Source organism: Balearica regulorum, chromosome Z (assembly GCF_011004875.1).
Source record: "Balearica regulorum gibbericeps isolate bBalReg1 chromosome Z, bBalReg1.pri, whole genome shotgun sequence".
Classification (NCBI taxonomy): domain Eukaryota; kingdom Metazoa; phylum Chordata; class Aves; order Gruiformes; family Gruidae; genus Balearica; species Balearica regulorum.
This window is the reverse complement of record NC_046220.1, coordinates 67,641,719-67,655,245: the sequence shown is the minus strand read 5'-3', so window position 1 is coordinate 67,655,245 and position 13,527 is coordinate 67,641,719.

Genomic DNA, 13,527 nt, shown 5'->3' with positions numbered 1-13,527 from the left:
TGAGGTATAAATATACTTTAAATGTGAAAGATTTTCTGGATCAGATCAGATCAGTGCTAATTATTTTTTTTCCAAATTTACAGTATAAATTGTCTTGGTGCCAGTTTACATCATAATTACATCACCATATATAATGTTTGGCATTCCTTCAGGAAGCAGAAAAGGTTTCAACCCTCAGGTTCAATGCTTTACAGGGAACTGAGCAATCACTGGTTTAGTATCAGTGAGCTGCGAACTGTTTCCAGCTGAATACTTCAGAGCACAATTTTTCTAGTTCTTTTGCAAACAATCCATTTCTCAAGCAAATGCAGCTTGTGTGGGGGTCCTGAGATTGTATTTATGCCCTCTGAAAAGTTTGATGCTACCTGTTAAAGATCCCTATGAAATGACATACCTCATGATACATGATTAATCTGTACTGATACGTGGGAACAGTCTATTCATTAGGACAACAAGGTTTTGTTGCTCATTTTAGTCTTTAGATAGAGAGAGTATCATTCATTTCAATTCTTCTGAACTTAAGCATTCTGGCCACTGTTGTTATCCAGTCTTTTGAACATGTAAAGTCAGGATAGCAGGAAGCATTAATATCTCTTTAAACATAGGAAAAGGTTTAATGCATGACCCTTGTTGCTCACTTCCAAAAGGCAGTCCCTAAACTAAAAATATGTTACTGTACATTCCTGAACGATCCAACCTTTTCCCAGGCTTCCTTTACAAAAAGCCATAAGCACAATGCTATACGAGAAGCAAAGATTCAAAGGGAAACACCAAAAGGAAGCTGAGCTGCAAAGTCCAAAATGAAAAGCCAGAAATAGGAAGTAAAAGATAAGAATCAGGAAAGTGAGATAGCGGCAAGGACTCCCCTTTGTATGATTTCTTTTCTTGTATCTTTTCAATGAATTGCTAATTACTCTTTGTTTCGACTGTAACATGGCAACTCAACTTCACTCTGGTAAAAATAGATGCTTTGGGACATTTCCTACTTGCTGAAGGCAAGAGGTGTTTACATCCTTTCTCCAGGCAGACCAGGTGCTACACAGAGAACTGGGTATGCTGGCAACCTATGCACAGACTTCAGGATCTACTATAGAAATGATTGGATATGATGAGGTTATCTGCAGAGAGCCTCAGGAACTAGAGCCATAGCATGTTTGGAGCATATTGAGAATATACTTGCCCATAACTCCACATACAAATATGTGGCATGTCCAGCCTGGGAGCTGGAAGCCAAACTGACTGCACATAACTTCTGCTCTGAGTTTCCTCCCTCAGACCTACAGCCATATAAATGGAGCTGGGCACCTTTGAGGTCTGTACTACTGAGTCCACATGGCACACACAGTCCTGTTCCTTCACAGTTTACTGTCATGGCCTGGCTTTGATGGAAGGATCTATGCACTGTGTCATCCCTGCACAGTGCAGCTATTCCCAGTGATTTTTCAACCACTTCGATGATCTGTGTAGCAGAAATCACTGGCTTTCCCTCAATTAATTCATGAATCTAGCCAAATAATTCTGCTGTGCTTACAGAACATGTTCAAGAGACAAAAAAAAATCATAGTGGTGGAAAAACTCTACTAGATGGCAACAAGGATCAGTTGTCTCCAAGGCGGGCAAGTTTGGGTCTGTCACGCACAATAAATAGGTAGTTGATATAAGTGGGGGAAAATGATGAAAAAATAGGTTGTGATTCTGTTATGCTGAAGGGGTTTGGTTTTTTTACTACTTTCTTATCATCTAAATTTCAAGAGGAAGAAAGGCATTTCAATGCCCAAGACATCTAAGATCTATATTATAAAGTTTCTTAAAAGTCTGAGAAGTCACATACTCTCTCTGTACTTCAGAAAATTTACTTCTCTAAATACAGTGCTAAACTTGACTGATCACTCACAGCCCAAACCAATGCTCTGCCTGCACATACCCCGCCTTATCAATAGTTTTCTCAGTGGGTGTTTCTTTTCTGAAATCTCTTGGTCCTAGGAATCTAAATTATCCTGGTAAAGTCATATGTCCACCTAGGGAAAAAAAAAAAAAAGCCTTTCCACATAGAAAAATATCTCCATTGTTTTTACAGTTATTGTTTTTCAACAATTGGGGGGGGGGGGGGACGGGACGACACAAAACACCAAAAAAAAAACCCCAAACTCTTTCAGAAATGATCTTCAAACATTCAATTTCTTTATCAATTAAAGAAAACAAGATGTGAATGGTGGTTCTTCACATGTTCTACTTAGGTGCTCAGGTGCATGTATTCTGCCCATATGGTACACAGCTTTAATGCTGAGATAATGTGAAAAATATTTTGTCTCTCACTATTTGACATAATTAACTAATGTAGAAATGCACACTCTTTTCTCTATTGCAAGGAAGCCTATGGTCTCAGTAGTTCTCTGCAGAACTAGAATAAAACATATTAGACTGAACGAGCATTTTCATTAGTTTTGTCATGACATAAACAATAACACAACAGTCAATATAATTACAAATATTGTGAATTTTACCCTTTCCCTACTCAATGCAAATGGTGATTGTACTCTGATTCCATCAGTCCCGGATAACTAAGCCAAATTCCCATTTGAGAGATGTTTGTTCTTGGTACCTGTGCAGAATCTCAAAGTGCATTGCTGTATTTTCAAATCCTAGATATAAATTTTAGAGTCAAATATCTTAGGATTGGTAAGGAGTGTCTTTTTACTTGCAACTCAAGTTCATTTTGATCTCTGCTCCTTAAGGAAAAAAAAGGTGACATCTCTATAGACACTTACGGGAATAGAACCATATCTTAAGTATTAATGTGATTTCTACTTCTCTGTACTAAAAGATGGGGTTTTTTAAACCTTGTTGCAATTAAGCAGCGCTATTGTCTTACAACACTTCTGCAAAAGTTTTAGCTATGCTTTATATATACTTTAGATTTCACTAAGTAGCTATTTCCTGTAATGAATGACAAAGCTATTAAAAGTTCAGCTCTTGTTCTCCATGCTTTGGTAACAAGAAAATCTGTGGTCATATGCGTGAAATGTTGAGTTGTTTGAGTTCAGGTTAGGTGTCCTCATGAGCTAATATTTCCATAGATTCTTTGCAATATCACAAGCATACTAACCTTTCCATTGGCAGAGAAAAAACAATTTGAACTAATTCATTTAGATAAGCAAAATGATCAAATTTATATCAATCATCATATTTCTTTAAGAAGAAATCTCTCTTCCTTTTCATAATTAAACATCTTTGAAGCATAAACACTTTCTACAATGATTAGATGATCTCGGAAAGGCCACAAGAGGACTTCAGCATCTCCTAGGTAGTAAAACTTCATGGAAGACCATGCCAAAGTCTGAAAGGAGTAAAGACACTGATGGGAACTATTAAAGAATTTTCTGCAGTGTTGCACACGCTTTCTTTCCTTAGGATGAGTGGCTGTTCTATCCTAGCATCTCTCCACACATAATCTCTCCAGCTCACCCTTCCTCCTCATTATGCTGCTTTTCTTCGCTGCAGCTTTGCTCTTCACAAGTCTACTTATGCCACACACAAAACATGCCCTAAAAATAAGAGTGGAACCAGACTGCATCCCTTCAGCCCATTCTTTATTGCTTTCTCTTGCTCACAGTTCTCACACTCTGTCCATCTTGTCTATCCAGACTGAAGCCTGTTTGAGACTTCAGGCTAACTGCTGCAGAATATTCTTCAAGAAGACTTTTGACAGTTGGTCTTCAGGCATTTCCATGCTATATGCAATTGGTATCTACTTCAGTGAACAGGTTTGGACAAGGATTGAATTAATATCTTGGCTTCCATGAAAAGCGACATCAGTCAAGGTCTCCCAGCACAATTCACTTGGAGGGATCTAGCACAGGTCCATTTGTTTCCCCAGGGCTTCAACAGGATTTTCGTGCATGCACATGCTTCCTGCATCCTTTGTCCTTTGCTTCATCAATTATATATGGCTGTATTGGAGGGAAGGGATGCCACCCAGAAGGACCTTGACAGGCTTGAGAGGTGGGCCTGTGCAAACAGCATAAAGTTCAACAAGGCCAAGTGCAAGGTCTTGCACATGGGTCAGGGCAATCCCAAGTACAACTACAGGCTGGGCGGAGAATGGATTGAGAGGAACCCTGAGGGACTTGGGGGTGTTGCTAGATGAAAAGCTGGACATAAGCCAGCAATGTGTGCTTGCAGCCCAGAAAGCCGACTGCATCCTGGGCTGCATCAAAACAAGCGTGGCCAGCAGATCGAGAGAGGTGACTCTGCCACTCTATTCCACTTTCATGAGACCCCACCTGGAGTACTGCGACCATCTCTGGGGTCCCCAGTACAAGAAAGACATGGAGCTGTTGGAGCGAGTCCAGAGGAGGGCCACGAACCTTATCGGAGGGCTGGAGCACCTCTCCTGTGAGGGCAGGCCGAGAGAGTTGGGTTGTTCAGCCTGGAGAAAAGAAGGCTCCGGGGAGACCTTACATCAGCCTTCCAGTACTTAAAGGGGGCCTACAGGAAAGATGGAAAGGGATTGTTTACAAGGTCATGGAGTGATAGGACAAGGGGTATTGTCTTTAAACCAAAAGAGGGTAGATTTAGGAAGAAATTCTTCGCAATGAGGGTGGTGAGACACTGGAACAGGTTGCCCAGAGAGGTTGTGGAGGCCCCTTCCCTGGAAGTGTTCAAGGCCAGGTTGGATGGCGCTTTGGGCAATGTGGTCTAGTGGAGCGTGTCCCTGCCCACAGCACGGGAGTTGGAACTAGATGATCTTTGAGGTCCCTTCCAACCCAAACCATTCTATGATTCTATGATTTTCAAATATTTGGATACTTTTTTTTTTTTTTTTTTTTTTTGCTAGGGTACACATATTGTCTGTGAACAACAACCCCAATGACATAAATACTTTGACACTCATTTCAGTGGGGCCAGGATTTCACACAATACTTTCAATGTGTTATGATCTTCTCTGCTGTAAAGAAACCAAAGCCAGTTCAAATTTTTTTGTGTGTGGTTTTTACTCAAAGTAAGAAAAGGAATGTTTGCAAACAAGCTCTAATTAGAAAGCAATGAAGGGTTAATAGGTGCATACTGCCTGTGATAAGTTTGTGTTCATTAAGCAACAAAACTGCCAGAAAGCTTAGAACTATAAGCCATAAACCTAAAACCAGCCTAATCACTTCCAAATCTATTTTAGCTCCTATCTCATTATTTTCAACTTTCTTAATATATTGCTAAAAGAGGTCTTACAACTAAGCAGTGTTACAAGTGCAGAACACAGCCTTGTGTTCTTACTCAGAAATTTGATAATTTATATGCATTTATATCTGTTCAGCATATTTGAGAGAATGAAATGAAATATGGTGAATTGTATTGCTTTTTTATTTTACTCATAGATCAACTTTAATAATTTGATCAAAAACTTGATGTTAATTTTCAGTCATTTAATCAAATACCCGTAAGCTTAATCCTTTAAGACAAATGCCTGAAAAAATTTGAGTAAATTATTCAAAGCTGCAGCTAATTTCTCAAATTATGACTCTGACAGACAGACTATGTGATTTCTCCATACTGGCGCATTCTTCTTCTCTTTTGCGTTATTTTCTGAATTGTCATAGACTGACCATGGGTTATTTTAGATGTTCCCTGTCCCTGATAGAATACACTATTTAAGCAAGCAGAATTTCTGAAATAATTCACAATCAATCAGATATACACTTTCTTAGATTATTTCATTAAAACCAGATAATTACTGCTCAGCCCCCAATCCCAAGTTCTAATTGCCCCCCATGCTGCATTATGGATCCTCTTCACTGTACCAGGGGTTGACCTATAATGTTATAGACTATGAATGCTGGCCGGGTGCTGGGTAAGTATCTCATCCTGCCAGTCAAGAAGCTGCAAAGGGCACCAAGAGGAAGGTCAGCTACAGATTGTTGTTGACAGTAGGAAAGAACCCCCAAAGCTGTGGTACACAAGATCTTCCCTCATGTGGATCCCATGAGGCCAGCTGGGCCAGAATTGGGCAATAGTATCTTCAGTTCTGGCTTTAGTGGCTTTTTCTGTTTCATAAAATGAAAAATGTTTTTTCATTTTATAAAGCATTGGTAGTAAACAACTAAGTCTGTTTTCTACAACCAACATAGAGGGAAAGGATTTTTTTTGTTTGCCTATTGCCTAAGATAAATGCTTGAAACTGGATTTATGAACCACTGGCTGTTCCCATTGAAACGCAAGCACAGTCACCAGCCGTGTTTGGCTAGGCAGATGAAGACTGCCCAGGATGGCTAAGCTGGAACCAAGCATCATGAGAAGGGAAAATCCCAACCCAACACAGCTGGTGGAATAACAAACCCTTCTGAAAACCACTGTCCCAAATATGAATACTAAAACTGGTAACCATTACCATGACCCTGACTTCAGTAACTGGGTGCAGGACAAACAAGGGGAGGGAAAGAGACCTGGAAGAGAAATGCTTTAAATAACCCATTAGAACTGTGTCTATTTCTTGCATTATCACCAACTGTGCTCTTACTTCATGTGGATAATCTCAATATTTCTGCATAATGAGGTCGAGATCAGCTAATAAGATCAACACTATTGTTCACAAGACAGAATACACAAATTGACTTTGTTTACTAATTCAGGGCTCTGATGTGCAGTCCCTATCAAATCTCATTGTGGTGCTGCCTGGCTGATTGCTGCTGCAGTAGAGTCATTTCACAGCTCCACAAACTAATTCACAGGGCAGCAAGTTAACTCAAACCACCCATATCTGCTCCTGGAGGAGCATAAACACCTCTCCGCTCCAGCTATGGAGGTGGTAACTTCTGAAGTTGGTGTACATTGAATCATGAGCACCATAGCCCCCTGTATTACACTTTTCAACACACTCATGTTCTCATGTACTCATGTTTTAGTGTAGAGGTATCCCCAAGAAAACTTGCAGTTAGAACCCATCGCTTTGAAATATTGCACGAAGAAAATAAACTACACAAGTTTAACTTCTGTCTGCATGTGTGTGAGATCTTTGATGCTACAAGTATAGTTGTTGCCTCCATATTATTCTTCTCATTATCATAGTAGGAATTCGTTGACAAGATCTGGCTGGACCATCTTGGAAGATGGGTCCTCTCACAATCCCTAGTCAAAGGAAGCAGTGCAAGGTTCTCCACAGCGCTCCATCAGTTCAGAGAATAATTGTGTGCTCAGTGTGACCATTTGTTACTTGTTTTCTGCTAAGATCAGTGCTAGGACAGGACTGTGGCTTTTGGCACAGGATATGCATGCCCCAGAGTTTAAGGAGTGAAAGCTGCATCACTGTCAGTGTGGTCCATTGTCATTTGAAAATGTCAGTGGTTTTGCAAACACATTAGTCCAGAGCTCCCTCTTCTTTTCATGCAGCTGTTTTTATCTGGTACCAAGGGGGCTACAAAGATGTGTGATATGGCTTAGGTTATAACAGCTTGAAATAGGGATGTTCTAAGAAACCCAGACACTACATCCTGATCGATAACGTCCTCTACATGATTTCAAGATAACCTAAATCAATAGCTGTGTGCCATTTATTCATTTATATGGAAATGGTCAGAATCATAGAATCATAGAATGGTTTGGGTTGGAAGGGACCTTAAAGATCATCTAGTTCCAACCCCCCTGCTGCGGGCAGGGATATACTCCACTAGACCATGTTGCCCAAAGCCTCATCCAACCTGGTCTTAAACATTTCCAGGAAAGGGGCCTCCACAACCTCTCTGGGCAACCTGTTCCAGTGCCTCACCACCCTCACAGTAAAGAATTTCTTTCTAACATCTAACCTAAATCGACCCTCCTTTAGCTTAAACCCATTACCCCTTGTCCTGTCACTACACTCCCTGATAAACAGTCCCTCACCAGCTTTTCTGTAGGCCCCTTCAGGTACTGGTAAGATGCAATTAGATCTCCCCGGAGCCTTCTTTTCTCCAGGCTGAACAATCCCAACTCTCTCAGCCTGTCCTCATAGGAGAGGTGCTCCAGCCCTCTGATCAGCTTCATGGCCCTCCTCTGGACTCGCTCCAACAGCTCCATGTGTCTCCTGTACTGGGACCCCAGAGCTGGACGCAGTACTCCAGGTGGGGTCTCACAAGAGCAGAGTAGAGGGGCAGGATCACCTCCCTCGACCTGCTGGTCACGCCTCTTTTGATGCAGCCCAGGACACGGTTGGCTTTCTGGGCTGCAAGCGCACATGGCCGGCTTATGTTGAACTTCTCATCAATCAATACCCCCAAGTCCTTCTCCTCAGGGCTGCTCTCAATCCATTCCTCACCCAGCCTACAGTCGTGCTTGGGATTGTGCCGACCCACATGCAGGACCTTGCACTTGGCCTTGTTCACTTCATGCAGTTGGCATGGGTCCACCTCTCCAGCCTGTGGAAGTCCCTCTGGATGGCATCCCTTTCCTCCAGCGTGTCGACCACACCACACAGCTTGGTGTCGTCGGCAAACTTGCTGAAGGTGCACTCGATCCCACTGTCCATGTCACCAACAAAGATGTTGAATAGTGCCGGTCCCAGTACCGACCCCTGAGGAACGCCACTCGTCACCGTTCTCCCCTTGGCCGTTGAGCCGTTGATCACAACTCTTTGAGTGCAACCATCCAGCCAATTCCTTATCCACCGAGTGGTCCATCCATCGAATCCATGTATCTCCAATTTAGAGACATGGATGTCATGCGGGACAGTGTGAAATGCCTTGCATAAGTCCAGGTAGATGACGTCAGCTGCCCTTCCCTTATCCACCGACACTGTAACCCCATCATAGAAGGCCACCAAATTTGTCAGGCACGATTTGCCCTTAGTGAAGCTGTGTTGGCTGTCACCAGTCACCTCCTTGTTTTCTATGTGCCTGAGCATAGTCTCCAGGAGAGTCTGCTCCATAATCTTGACAGGCACAGAGGTGAGACTGACCGGCCTGTAGTTCCCTGGGTCTTCCTTTTTACCCTTCTTAAAAATTAAGGTTATGTTCCCCCTTTTCCAGTGAGTGGGAACTTCGCTGGACTGCCAGGACTTCTCAAATATGATGGCGAGTGGCCTGGCCACTTCATCCACCAGTTTCCTCAGGACCCATGAATGCAACTCATCAGGCCTTGTGGACTTGTGCACCTTCAGGTTCCTTAGATATTCTTGAACCTGATCTTCTCCTACAGTGGGCAGTTTGGCATTCTCCCAGTCCCTGCCTTCTGTGACCTGGGCAGTGTGGCTCAAGGATTTGCCAGTGAAGACTGAGGCAAAGAAGTCATTGAGTACCTTAACCTTCTCCATATCCTGGGTAACCAGTTCACCCATTTCATTCTGGAGGGGACCCACATTTTCCCTCGTCCTCCTTTTCTCACTGACATACCTATAGAAGCTTTTCTTGTTGTCCTTGACATCCCTGGCCAGATTTAATTCTACCAGGGCTTTGGCTTTCCTAACCTGCTCCCTGGCTGCTCAGACAGTTTCTCTGTATTCTTCCCAGGCTACCTGCCCTTGCTTCCACCCTCTGTAGGCTTCCTTTTTGTGTTTGACTTTGCCCAGGAGCTCCTTGTTCATCCACGGGGAGCTCTTGGTGTTTTTGCTTGACTTCCTCTTTGTTGGGATGCATCACTCCTGAGCATGGAGGAAGTGATCCTTGAATATTAGCCAGCTGGTTAATTAAATACTCATGACTGGTATTTTTTTTATAACAGCAATGATTAAGAGTGATTAAAGTAACATTTTTTATCACTCACTGATGTTGTCACTGTTTTAATTATTGCCTATTTTAATTTCTATGTGGCTGCAGAGAGGTAGTTTGTTGCCTTTTACAAACAAATGTACATTAGAATGAACCCTGTGAAACTCCATTGTTTATACATTGAATCTAATCTGTGCCTTTGGATGTAGCTAAGATCTGTAAAATTCTGATCTGTTTTTCATTACAATAAGAGCTTTTTCGCTCATCTTTCTGTGGTTTCCTCTTTGTCATGACAAGGATGTGGGTCTTGGTACAGCTTTTAGACTAGATGATGTTTTGTGAAATTAGTGGCTGACTTTCATTGCACATTTCACAGCTGATTTTAACAGATTTGAAGCAACCTGTGCCACCTTGAATTGAATTATAGTTAAATTTAACCTTTGCAATCTGCTAGATATTGATTATTAAATATTATTAGTCAATCCAAAAAGAGCTTCATCAAATGATTGTGGGGCTATAAACATACTGGGATGGAGGTGTCTGAACCATCTGCCAGATCATTAATGAGATGAGGAAAAATTTTGGAAAGTAGTAAATCATAATTAAAAGATGTAACAGACATATTAAAATGACTTGCTGTAATTTGTCTGACTATGGTGAACTGACTTATTCAGATTTTGAAAGAGTCTTCTAAGTTTATCTTTTTTTCTCTTTGGCAAGTATCCAAGAAAATTATCTTGACTATCTGATGGCTTGATTTGTTTTAATTCTGTTTTCTTAATGTTTCTTCCTGATGCCTGATTGAGTTGCTCAAAAAGGTTACTTTTACAGCTTGCTAGATGGTGGGCAGCTCTGTAGTCAGAAGATAAAACAAAGATTTTAACTAGGAGATGTGGAGGCAATCCATGCTCCAAACATGGATTTCAGGAAACAACAGTTGTTGACGATAGATAATGCCACCCTCTGTACTGAGAAGCAGACATTTGTTTTGGGATTTTTTTTTTTTTTTTAAAAAGATACTCACATTGAACATACAGCGCATTAGATGTACAGCCAAAACAAGTACAAAATACCACCTACTACTGCCTAGTACAAAGGAAGAAAGACCATAAACACTAAAGCTAACTGGCATCTGTATCCCTGTGTGATGTGTGAATATGAGTTGTCAGCCCCGTCCATTGGATACAGAGCCATCAGCTGTATGCCAGCACCGTACACTCTACATCAGCACCATACATCACATGTCAGTGCTCTGTCATGTCTTTGCATGGCCTGGTCAACCTTAGGGGCTGCTTTCTATGCTCAAATATGACTATGTGACAGGCAACAAGCAAGTCAGTCTTCTCAGCAAATAATCATTAAGATCACCTACCTGGAAGACCTCAGTGAAACCACAGATAGATGCAAATGTCTGACAGAGAAGTCAACTTTAGAGAGAAGTCAAATTTAGAGACTAAATTGCAAAGTGCAAGCATAGATAGGACCCCAGCCCTGGCCAAAGGCAGAAGGATTCCTAGGGCAGGACTCCTTTAATCTGCTCAGAAATTTCCAGTAAAAATAAAAACAGATAGTATGGGAGAGCTGGGCTGATACAAGAAGCTTGTATTTGGAAACTGGGAGGTAACGTGCAAGGGGACACCTCACAGACACCAAGAGATTAGTGTTCAAGCGAGACAGATTAAAAGACACATGACTAGATTTGCCTTACTGAAGGAAAGTGGAATTGCAAATGCTGTGCTGGAAACAACTGGAATCTAGTAAACTCTGCTACAAGTTGCTGAATATGAGCTTCTCTCAGTCTAGTAAGAACATGCTTCTAGCTTAATTTTGTCAGGCTTTGTGAGTGTCTGTAAAGCTGTAACATACCTGGAGATGCTGTCTGTGGCTTTCCTGTTCAGTTCAGTTCTGAGAACCAGCCCAGCAGTGGTTTCAGCAGTGAGTGACACCAGTGGTCATGTTGTTTAGCCAACACTCCTCCTTTCCTGGACCTTGGCCTACACCCAACCACAGAACCAGTCATCCTTCCACTGCGTGCTGTCACGGGTGCTAATAAAATGAAGAACTGTGGGGCATTTTGCATCCTTGCTGCAAAACTCATACAACACTCCCTGGCCCAGACTGGCCCTCACCCAGAGGGGTGGGTGAGCAGGTGCTCTCACAATGCTAGTGAACACTTACCTCCTGTTGCATGTGGAGGGAACAAAGACTCGGCTTGCCTCAAGGTGGACAGAAAGTGAGTCATGAGGTTATGGCTGAGAAAACTGTTCCTGTGCCTCCCTGGGGACAGGCCAAGGCAAGGCCAGGACGTTGGCCTGTGGGTAGGCCTGGCTCAGCAGGGCCCATGGTGGGGCATGGTCAGGCTGAGGGGAGCTGTGGCGTTGCTGGGGCAGGAGCTGATGGCCCTGGGGGTTGACACGAGCCCTGGGATGTGGCCAGGTGGGGGAGAGCCCTGGGGAGGCGGCAGGGGCAGTTGGGCCTGGTAGTAATGCCCTTCCACCTGCTACATTGCCCATAAAAGAAAAAAAGATGCTGTAAATGAAGTAAAGTCATTACAGGTGATCACACACACACACAAAGCCCAATATCTGAACTGGAATTAACCTGCTGGGTTATGGTTCCCAGACTCCATCCCTCATTATGTCCCATCAGTGACTGAGATACAAGCATTCCACATGAACAGAGTGAGTGAAATATTTGCCTTTGAGAGGTTAAACACCAATTAGTTGTTACTGGGCTGCAGGGTGTGAAAAGTCTCCTGTGGGATGGGCAGAAAAATATCTTTGCTGTCATTTACCTTACAAAGATAAAAGGGACTATTTTGTGTTTGCAAGAACCTCTGAGACCCCCAGCTGAAACGTGTTAACAGCAGTATATCATTCTTTCCACTTTTATATCTCTTCCCCTTTTTTCCCCCAGTTTTTCCCAGTTTCTGTCTGTGTTCCAGGCCTGAGCCAATTCTCACAGGCACCTCTTAAGATCTTCCCATCACCTCCAGTGAGAACTGGATCAAGCCCCCATACACAACATGGGTAGGTTTCATGGCACCACGGCCGACTGCCAACCCAGATTTGCAGTGTCTGCTTTATCTGTATGGCCATCATGAAACAGGGCTTGCTCTGCTCCGCACAATGACATGGCTGCTGTCAATAATCAAGGTCACTATGTTGATATGTTGGAGTTATTTATTTACGCCTCTGTGATGTCCCAAAATTTACAGTATTTGGTACATATTAATGCAATAACCAAAGCAGCAGAGAAACCCTGCAGATGGTCACTTCTAAACTGTTGGCAAAAAAAAAAAAACCCTCAAAAATATTTGGAAGATAATGGGAATACACCAAGCTAACCACAGGCTTCTTCAGAAACACAGCAGGTCCTTCTCTTAGTAGAAGTCTGTTGAAATACATAGCAAAATTCCTGTTTGTTTTGACAGATGCTAGATAGGCTCTGTGTTAGAGAAGTAGAATTACTCCCATTACAATCAGTATTTATACTTTTTTCAACAGACCACTCACTGAAAGGGTGAGATCATGAACCAAGCTGTGAGAACAGATGATTTTGTTGATTTGATCGCCAAAAAAAAAAAAGGGAAAATAATCTAGAAAAAAATATTTTTTTTTCTTTCTCATAATGGAAAATTAATTGGAAAAATGTTTATCTGTTTAATACGTTAAGTCTTTGAAAATTAATTTAATTAAATTGTATTTTTAAATTAATTTAGTTAAATATTTAAATAAATAATGGAGAATTGAAGTATTTGGTTTTGAATAATATCACAGAAAAATACTTGAGCAGTTAAAGCTTTTGTTCTGGTTTTTTCTCATTCAGCAGACATCTCATTTGCTATCAGTCTGAAACT